Source organism: Setaria italica, chromosome VII, assembly GCF_000263155.2.
Source record: "Setaria italica strain Yugu1 chromosome VII, Setaria_italica_v2.0, whole genome shotgun sequence".
Lineage (NCBI taxonomy): Eukaryota > Viridiplantae > Streptophyta > Magnoliopsida > Poales > Poaceae > Setaria > Setaria italica.
Genome location: NC_028456.1, coordinates 23022370 through 23033270, shown reverse-complemented (window position 1 = coordinate 23033270; position 10901 = coordinate 23022370). Strand labels below are relative to the sequence as shown.

General features: G+C 45.7%; 1 pseudogene; it reads left to right on the top strand.

The window, feature by feature from the left end:
- The first annotated feature begins 8605 nt into the window (after positions 1 to 8605).
- LOC101782085 lies at positions 8606 to 10516 on the top strand (annotated as a pseudogene).
- Positions 10517 to 10901: the final 385 nt, after the last annotated feature.

The following is a 10901-nucleotide window of genomic DNA, read 5'->3' as shown; positions in this document are numbered from 1 at the left end:
TCCTCCCGCCGGCGGAAGCCATCGGAGCGGCGATGCCCCCGCGCGGCAAGGCAACTCTCGAGCATGAACCGGATGACGAGGCACGAGCCATGAAGAGGTGAGTTGATGGGCACGGCAAATGAAGGTGGCGGTGGTGGGGTCGACGGCAAGTCACGTGTCATGATCCACGATAGTTGATGGAAACTTAAGGCCCCTTTGGGAACGCAAATCCCCTCCGGGATCCCTACGTTTTCCCTGGGCCGTAAGCCTACCTGGAGAATCAACCACGGGCTAAATTGAACTGGCATTTGGAAACCCTCCCGAACGGGCTTCCCACCCGACCCACCCGTTTTCCACGGGGCGGAGCAGACCCACCTGCGGACGTCGGGCGCGTCCTCCCCATCCTCTCTCTCGCGTCGCGCCGCCTCCACCTCCCTGCGCACTACTCCTCCTCCCTGCGGCTCGCCACCGTCGCCTCCCCACCGCCTCTCCATCCTGCGCCAGCTCGATCTCCGCTGCTCCGTGACTGCACCCCACCTCCGGTGACTGCTCTGTGGCTGCCTTGCCTCATCCTTCGATGAGCCTTCCTGCTATGTTGCCTATATGCTTTGCCTGTCCATAGATTGCTTTGCCTGTATGCTGCTGCTTGTACATAGATCCTCCGATGAGTCTTCCTGCTATTCCAAGAACCGTCATCTTGTTGTACATAGATTGCTTTACCTGTATGTTGCTTTACCTATATGCTGCTGGTTGCCTGCCTTGTTGTGGTGCTATGTAAGCAATCTTTACTTGTGGATCGACCAATAAGGCCACGGCTTGCTATGATTATGTGAGGCAGTTGAGTAACCGGTTGTAGAGCTTGAGTTGTTTATAGGGAGCACTCAATAAGGATGAGATAGAGCTTTGGTTATGAAGTTTTTGATTGGAGGTGATACATGGTTTTATCAGAGTTTTCTATTAGCATAGTAACCAATCATGTAATTTACCACTAGTTGCAGGGTGCAAACAGGCTAGTTTGCCTCCAATAAAAAAAGTGCTAGGAGCTCACCACTCCTAAATTTGATGCCAATAGGTCTACAGTCATAATAATGGATGATGCAGGCACCTAGATCAAGCTTTGAAAATAGCCAACACGTTATAATAGTAATGAGGGGAGAGCTTGACTGGTTCCACTAGTTTGGATGGTTGTCCTACCTAAAAACCTGAAAAATTAGGTTCCTTAGTACCTAATGAAACTTTCAATCAACCAAAATAGCTCGTGCAAATTAGAGACCTACAGTGAACATTTTTAGCCATCCTCAGATTGTGGTTTGCAAAGTGTTGTTTACAACATTAAAGATGTGTTAGCAAAAATAATAATTTTTTAGGTGTTACTTTAAGATGGAAACTACTCTATATAATTTAACCACTTCTGCTGTAAGAAATTAATTTTAGGCCTTCTTTTGGCATTTAAGTCATGTCCTGCTTACAGATGAAGAAACATAGCATATCACCTACTTAGACATACTTGATGCCTGCTTCACTTTGGCCTCACTAGCTCTATTGTTGTATCACCATTTCAGTAGTTTGATCCCTCTCATTTTTTTGTTTTTTCCTTCACAGCAATCAATTAGCTTGTTAAATATTGGAATATGTTGCATGTTATAGCCTATAAGAACCACAGCATGGTCTATCATTTCCTCTATCTGCATATGGGAATGGCATTGCAGTTCTTGATACCTGTATTCAGCATTCATTGTTGGCATACATGTCCTTGTTAGAAGACCATATGCATTTGAGTAACATAGTTTACTTGCCTTCCCATATACATACATATAGATAATGGAATCTTGGAAGGATGAAGTTAGGAGATTCATGCTAGAGGAGGAAGAAGAGGATGACGAGTTATTCCTAGTTATGGTCCCCGCTCTTCAGTAGTGTTTATATGAGGAGAAAAATCCGGAGCACACCTCAACTCTGCCTGGTGCTGAAAAGGTCATACAAATCCTGGAAGGTCACGAGAATTGGTGCAAAGTGGAGTTCAGGTTGGAGCCTGAGATATTTAGAGTTATATCAAATTATGTTAAAGTGGAGAACTTATTACGTGACACCCGTGTGTTAGATTTGAGGAGCAGCTGGGAATGTTTATGTTCATGCTCTCTCATAATGCAAGCACCAATAGGCTAAAAAAGAAATTCTAACATAGTGGTGAGATAATTCATAGGAAAATAATAGAGTTCTTTGATATAATTCCAGTATTGACTCATAGATTTTTGAAGCTCCCAAATGTGAACCATACACATGTGAAGATTGCATCAGACTCTCGGTTTATGTCTTTCTTCCAGAATTGCATTGGGCCATTGATGGCACTCATGTTCCTATCACCATTGCACAAGAAAGGACCTCTCCCTACAGAAATAGGAAGGGAACCTTGTCACATAACGTCATGTGTGCATATGACTTTGATTTAAATTTCACTTTCATCTCATGTGGTTGGGAAGGATCTGCATCCGATGGAGGGGTCCTATGGTCTGCACGTGCGAAGGGTTTTCATGTGCCCATGGTGAAGTTCTACCTTGTAGATGGTGGATACGCAAATACTTCCTCATTCATTGCTCCATACCAAGGAGTTAGGTATCACCTTAGTGAGTTTAGGAGACATGAAAATCAGTACACAAATTACAAAGAATTGTTCAACTATCGGCATGCACAGCTACGCAATCATATTAAAAGGGCCATTGGCGTGCTAAAAAAGCGGTTTCCAGTACTGAAAGTTGGGACATTTCATCCAATAGAGAATCAAATTAAAATTCAGTGGTAGTTGCGGTATTTCATAATCTCATTAGAGGGCTAAATGGGGATGAAGGGTGGCTGGATCACCAACCAAATAATATCAACCCATCTGATTATGTTGAGTTGCCAGAGGGGGATAACAACTACCCAAATGAACTACAATCAAATGAAGAAAGCACCCTACGAGACCAAATTGCTCTTCAGATGTGGGCTGCCCGTAATAATTATGTGAAGCATAAATGTTTTCATGACAGCATGCATTATTTTTTTTGCTTCATGCTTATTTCTGTATTGTTTTCGTGACATCCTTTATCTAATCTTACTTATATCTTGCAGCCATGTCAAAGGGCCATGTGGAGCTACACGTATGAAAAGGGACTTGTGGATATTCTCAAAGAGCTTGCCAACATCCCAATGTTTAAGGGACAAAATGGACAGCTAAAAGCTAGAGGAATATCACAAACAAATTCAATGATATGTTTCCAACGACATATTTCTCGAAGCAACAAGTGCAAGGAAAGGAGAAGGAGCTAAAAGGAAACTATAAGATAATAAAAGAAGCGAGGAAAAGTGGTGTTGGCTGGAACGACACTTTGGGTATGATCATAGCAGAACTAAAAGGTTGGGAAAAGTTTATTAAGGTTAGGTATCTTAAATGGAGAATCAAGTTTATATAACAACCCTTTATATAATAGCTAACCTTTGTACAAACCATCTAATCATATATTTTTGTTGTACTTCAATAAAATAACCACAGAGTTGCCAAGTTCCGCAAGAAGCCATTTCCTTTATATAGCAACTTGGAATTATTGTATGAAGGTAATGCTTTCATCTTGCTGTTCATTACCTCTATTCTTGTTTTAGTGTTGTGGTGTGGATGGTGCTTTAGAGAGTCACTTCATTGTAGATCATGTTCCTAGTTTGAACTCTCGCTATTGTAGATGCTAAAATGTTGATATTGTTACCTTGATTTTTTGTTTAATAGCAAGTATGGTCATAGGGGATTTAAATTTTACATCAGTTCAGCCACCACCACAAAGAACTGAGTTGCGACCTGAACCCACTCCCCAAAGTAGTGAGTTGCCAACTGAACCCACTCCCCAGACAAGTATCTTAGAGCAAAACAATCATAGCATGGCTTCTATTGATAGAAATCCACTCAGTTTTGGACTTGGTGGTGTAGAAAGTATAAAAGTTCAATCTGCTCCAGCTAGTTGTAATTCAGAGGACCAAGATGGTACCGGTGAAAAGAAATGCAAACAAAGTTAGATGGCTGCAAAACTTGGGGATTACATTGACTTTAGAAAGGATTAGATTGAAAAAACTCTAGAAAAGTTAGAAGAGAAGAAAAGTTGTGAAGAAGACTACTCAATCGAGAAATGTATTGACATTGTGGATGTCATGGAAGGGCTATCGGATGAACAAAAAGCTGATGCAAATGAAGTTTTCCAAAGTGAAACAAATAGAAAAATATTGGTGGGCACAAAAAAATCCAAGTGTCCGGCTGATTTGGTTGAAGAAAAAGATTGCTCAGGTATGTTCCCTTTCTCAGTATAAAGCCTCATCTACCAGCACACATTCATCCAAATCAACATGCATTCATTCAACAAGTTAATTTTGCTTGGTGGTTGTGTAACTAGATATCTCATTTGAGTCTGACAAGTTGATTTTGTTGCAATTTCATAAGGTTTTTTTTTTTGCAAGATCCTTGGTCTTTCATCAACAAATCAGTAGCAATAGGAAAATATACAGTGTAGGTATATCTGGTTTCAATGTTGAACAAATAGTTGCATCACTTGGTCAGTTCCATTCCATATATGCATGTCTCGTGACTTAGTGCATGTGTTCTGCTTATGCTTAGTTCTTTATACAAATTTTCCTTTCAGTTCCATTCCATAAGTGCATGTACATACCGACTAGTACTTCCTGGGAGGAACACAGTAGTACTTTGGTGTCTTATCCTTTGTCTTATTTGTGTCAAACTGAACCGGCAACTCCAATTCTTCTCACAATTTTATCTGAATGTTCATGCCTGGTAGCAAATTACTGGTGTTTATTATCTCATGATAATGAAAAATTGATCCTAATTATTGTTTTATTGTTTATTTTTTAGAATCAGTGAGTGTTGACTGGAAGATGGTGGTTTCATTGTCTTAATCCCTTAGATAATGGTGGATAATGGTGGTTTCGTTGACCGGAAGGGGTGATGAGATGCTAGAATTTCTTATATAGCAAATACTGGATCTAGTTGATATTTGAATTAAACTTTGTATGAATTGTAATATATGTGGATGTATGGACAAGAGAATTCAAATTTGTCTTGGATGTGTTTGTTCTTTTCGATGGAGTGCAAGTCAAGGCGGATGAATATTCATAGCTATGGAATCTTAAACTCGGATTTTTTAGTACACGTGTATCATTGGTATTGAATTTGAATTTCAGAGGTCTTATATCAATGCATTGTTTGTATTTTGTGTTCTTTCCTGAAATTATTCCCTCCCGCTGTGCTGTGGAAAGGGGAAGGGGGCAGCACTGTCCTGCGTCAGGATCTCCAAACAGCGCCCTTGGGTAGGGGGCAGCACTGCCGCTGGAGGAGGGTGATTTCAAAATCCAAAATAAATCCCCTGTAGGGTCATTCTTCCCAGGGCTAATTAACCTGAGCTTCCAAAGTGGCCCTTAGGGTGTGTTTGGTTGGTTGTATCATTTGATTCATGTATGAAATGATTCAAAATAAAAATGATCCTTTTGTTTGGTTGGGTGAATTGTAACAACTTATCCAGGATAAGGTCATCCCACTTAATACATTATTCTACTAATTAGAGTGAACCATATGGTACAAGAAAATTGGTTGAACCACCCCATTCAAAATCATCCATGCATGCATCACCCTTATAGAATGCGGTACAGAACACATTTGTACATGTAGTGCTAGCTGGGAAAAAAAAAAGAAGATTATTAATTAGAGCAAATAGCTCAAACCAATGTGAGGGATGCATAAATCAATGATACACCAAAGCGAGCCTGACAAACACGCGCGTCAGTTAACCTATCAAAGAAGCGGAGTGGCTCAGCTCTTCAGGGCATTGGACGTGTGCATGAAGATGAAACTGAGATAGTCAATTATTTCCTTTTTTATCTTTAATTATTTGTTTTAACTCTTCTAAAATTCAATCTTACATAATGGGAGGTAATCGGAGTACCATGGCAAGACCCATCTTTCACTGAATCTTCCGTGGAATCTACAACCCAACATTGATAAGATGCAAAATAGAAATGTGTTTGGGCGCCCATGTAGCTTCTACAACAAGCAAACTTGACCGTGTAGGTGGACTTCAATCGGCGGCTCATGGCAACGAGATAAAAGAACGGATGCGTATACGCTGAATGTTGGTAGAGGCAGAGTGCATGGATCAGACATTAGAAGTGTAGACGCTGATAGGGAACTACAATTTGTAGTGCAAGCCGTTGTTTTGTGTATGATTACATCGTCAACAAGTAGATGCCAGATTGTAAGGAGAGAGGAATGATGGATAGCCTTGCTAGCACTTGCAAGGTGATGGTCCATAGCGAGCGAGATGGGCGCCATGGCCATAGGGTCGCATGGGGAGGAGAATGCTCCGAACAAATAGCCTGACCACCTTCAACAACAGGCATCAGGAAGCAGATTGTGGATGCCCAATGATGAGGCCACCGCGCATGTCTCACGTGATTCCAACCATAACGGTTATCGTCATCGCAACCAGCTTAATTGTCATATGCCCACACTAAGAAGCACGCCTTGACTAGCACAACAATCTCATTGGCCTGAATGGCTTGCATCCGAGAGATTTGGTTGAGAGAAAATAACATTTATAGAAGTTTTTGTTTTTTGGGCTATTGCTGGTTTCTGGCACCGCTGAGCTAGCAGTTGGAACTAGACTAATGAGAGGAAACCAGCACCCGCCTCATAGCCTTTTCTCCATCAAAACTCACCGGCCAGGTAACCATAGTCGTTGTTGGCGATTTGGGAGCAATTTAAGGCTGCGCAGCATTAGGAAGCAGATAGGTCGTCGATTGGATGGATTATCAGTCGATTTCACCGGTAGAGTAACCGATCTGGTAGTGGAGCAACTTGAGGGAGTAGATTATGGCCCATGAGATCTTGCAGCACCAGCCACTGAACCGTAGTGTGTGTGGGCGAAGATGGCACGCGAGGAGAAGTAGTCCAATCCATGTAGGGGCATTTTGCATGGTAGCAACTCAAATGTTGGAGAAGAATATAGAGGGCAGCACCAGCAACCGCAAGGGCTTGGAGGCATCCTTGCATAGAAGCGGGCTGGAATACGCCAATCCGATAGCGTTGTGGAGATGGAACACAAGAGAGCGGTAGTGTTCAACAACATGCACACAGACACTAAAGTGAGATAGACGATCAATGGATGCCTCAATCCAGCGAGAAGTGGCTTGGAAGTGTTAATATTGAAATTGTCCTCTATTCGGTGTAAAAGTGCTCCAATAACGAATTACTGAGTAAAGCTAGCACATGAAAAGAGGGAAATTACTTGCACATACCCACCATGACAATGCAAATTAAGTTCGATCACGTGTGATCCACGAATGCAAGTCACAAAGAAGCTCGATGACGTAAGCTCTCACCGATGAGGCAGACACAAAGAAAGGTCGGTGTTGTAAGCATACTCCAATACGAGGTATGGTTCTACCTTCATACGAGCAACCGACATGGCGACAAGCCTACGAAATTAGGTTTTAAATAAATTCGTAAATATAATTAAAAAAATAAAACAACAGACTTATGGTTTAGTTGTATACATGTGAATTTAGTTTGTATAGTCTCTAAGTTCAAAATTATTATATTTGAGTTGTTTACATAGAACTGGTTGTACATATATCACTTTTTATAAATTCAATTATTGTTGGGAAGAGACGAGAGAAATTGAAGTAAAAGGTAAAATAATGGTATTAAATCTAGCTGCGCAAATAGCGTGGGCCACCTAGTTTTAAATAATTTTATGTTTCGACCACAAATTACCAATAAGGTACGACTATGAGGACGGGGGTGGATGGTGCTGCCCTAAAACATCGTATTACGTTTATCTGTGGACAGCTACAGATACGCAAACGTTACGGATAGGTCTCCACTAGATATCCATACCCCTCCTAAATTCACACCCACTTCAAATGGGAAGGGTATGGTAGAAAATTATATACCCATTGGAAACGAGGAGGGTAGGATATGGGAAGGTTACAATTAATCAATTGGATATGTATATATATGTAGTACAAAGTTAATTATTCATTGGATATGGATAGGATTAGGGGGTAAAAAGTAGATAATAATTATTTGAATTTGAGATGTGAAAGAGTGGATTTGCCCGTACCTATCCAGCGGCAGGCTAGTTACGGATGCTCGCGCCAGCGGGTGGCCGTTCGCGTGGGAAAAATCGGCGCCAAAGGCCTCGAGCCCTCGACGAGGCCGAAACCGAGCAACTTGTCCTCTCTGTGCGTCGGTCAGCGCAGCGGGCGGCCGCTGCGCATGCGCACGGGGACGCGAGCGCGACGAGCGCTGGCAGGTCGATGCGTGCACGATGCCGCGGCGAACGCCGGACCCGCCGTCATCCGTGTGCCAACGCGTGAGAGTGGTAACCCAGGAGATTTGGGCGCCGCCGTGTTTCGACGCAGTTCTCGTTCTAGCTAGCCATGGAATCAGAAACAAAAGTCCAATCGCCACGGCCGTCCTACCACTCAGCAGATGTGACGTTTCTCCGACTCCGGCGTCCGTCACTACTTGTACAAAAGATCACGAGCTTTAGGCAAAGTAGCAGATGTGACCACGAGCACGTACGGGCACGGCAGTAGGCATTAGCGTCCATGGAGACTCCCCAAGCTCTTGAGCTCGTCGCACGCGTTCTCCTGCTCCTTGCTATCGGCCTCCTCTTGAAGCGCGTACTGCTCTCACTCTCACCACCGTTCAAAAGGTCCGGCGCGCCTCCTTTCCCACGTCCGAGGGAGCTTCCGATCATCGGCAACCTCCACCAGCTCGGCGCGCTGCCGCAGGCCTCCCTGGCCGCTCTGGCGGCGGAGCACGAGGCGCCGCTCATGCTGCTCCGCCTCGGCTCGGTGCCGGCGCTCGTCGTCTCGTCCGCCGACGCGGCGCGCGCCGTGTTCCAGCGCGGCAACGACCGGGCCCTGTCGGGCCGCCCGGCGCTGTACGCCGCTACCAGGCTCTCCTACGGCCTGCAGAACATCTCCTTCGCGCCGCCGGACGGCGCCTTCTGGCGCGCGGCGCGGCGCGCGTGCCTGTCGGAGCTCCTCGGCGCCCCCCGCGTGCGAGGGTTCCGCTTCCGCGGCGTCCGCGAGGCCGAGGCTGCCGCGCTCGTTGCGGCTATAGCGGACGAATCGAGCGACGGTTCTGCCGTGAACCTGAGCGGCATGCTTGTCGCGACGACCAACAGGATCGTTCGACGTGTCGCCTTTGGAGATGACAGCGAAGATAGCATCCATACCAAGGCTATGCTGGAGGAGATGTAGAGGTTTCTTGGTGCTTTCTTTGTGGCCGACTACATACCATGGCTCGGGTGGCTGGATGCACTCCGTGGGCTTCGGAAGCGGCTAGAGAGGAACTTCCATGACCTCGACGCGTTCTATGAGAAGGTTATCGAGGAACACATACACAAGGGCACGATGTCCAACTCCAAGGAGGAGGACTCGTGGACGTGCTCCTTTGTCTGCACAACGATCCGGCTCATCGGAGCACGTTCGGCAGCCGTAGCCAGCTTATCAAAGGCATCCTAACGGTACGACATGCATGCTAACGAGATTCCTACTGGAGAATTGTCATTGCTGTTCTCGACTACTAAACATGTATAATGTATTGGTCGGATGATGGAGTACATTGTGTGTTTGAATGCACAGGACATGTTTGTCGCCGGAACCGACACATCGTCGGCGACCGTGGAATGGACGATGACCGAGATCGTCAGGCACCCGGACGTCCTCGCCAAGGCACAGCACGAGGTGCGCAGCGTCGCTGGCGGCAGAGACACGATCCTCGAATCCGACCTCCCGCGGCTCCACTACCTGAAGCTAGTCATCCGGGAGTCCCTGCGCCTGCACCCGCCGGCGCCGCTCCTTGAGCCCCGGGAGACCACCGAGCCCTGCACGGTGCACGGCTACGTGTTACCAGCCAAGACGCGGGTGCTCATCAACGCCAAGGCGACCGGCACGGACCCCGACGCGGCGCGGTTCGTCCCCGAGCGGCACGACGGCGACGGCGCCGACCTCAACGGCCACAAGCCGTGGCACGACGGCTTCGCGCTCGTGCCGTTCGGGCTCGGCCGGCGGAGCTGCCCCGGCGTGCAGTTCGCGACGGCCGTGGTCGAGCTGCTCCTCGCCATCCTGCTGCTCCGCTTCGACTGGCGTGCGCCGCACGGCGAGGTAGGGGATCTTGAGGAGGAGAACGCGCTGACTGTGCACAGGAAGAACCCGCTCGTGCTCGTGGCTGAAAGGAGGCGCGCCGTGGCCAGTGATTCGTTCCGTCTCGATCCACAAGGACACGACGACGTCGCTGCCTGCAGGAATGGGCCGGGACGTGTACGTAATATCCAAACGATGTGATGTGGTGATCTAGGGTCAGCAAATAAACGGCGTCTATCATGCTTTGTCCATTCAGAAAAAGGACCTATGCATGGTTGATGTGGTCCTCCAATATCCTTTGTGTTACTCTTGAGATTCATGGTGGGGAAACTCGTATCGAAAATTGCATCTTTCAAGCGAAGCATTAAACTTAATGTACCTTCTCCGGTTTGAAAATGGATGATGTATTTAGTCTTAGAAAGTCAAATTTTGCATATCTCGACCAACACCTAGTCAAGCTTAGATTATGTTTGGACTTTGGAAACACATTTCAAATGCCTTTACATTACATAAGATTTACAAATACGAATAATAAAAACAATTGTCAAAGTTTCATCCTCAAAGGTCTCAAAGTTTCATCCTCATTGCCAGTCGCAAATGAAGGAATACAGGAATGGTGGAGGCAATCCTTGCAGACAGTGCCAAAGGATAGGAGGAGGGCTGCAGCGGCGTTGCTCATTAATACCTGCTGGAACATTTGGAATGAACGTAATCGAAGAATCTTCCAAAACAGATTT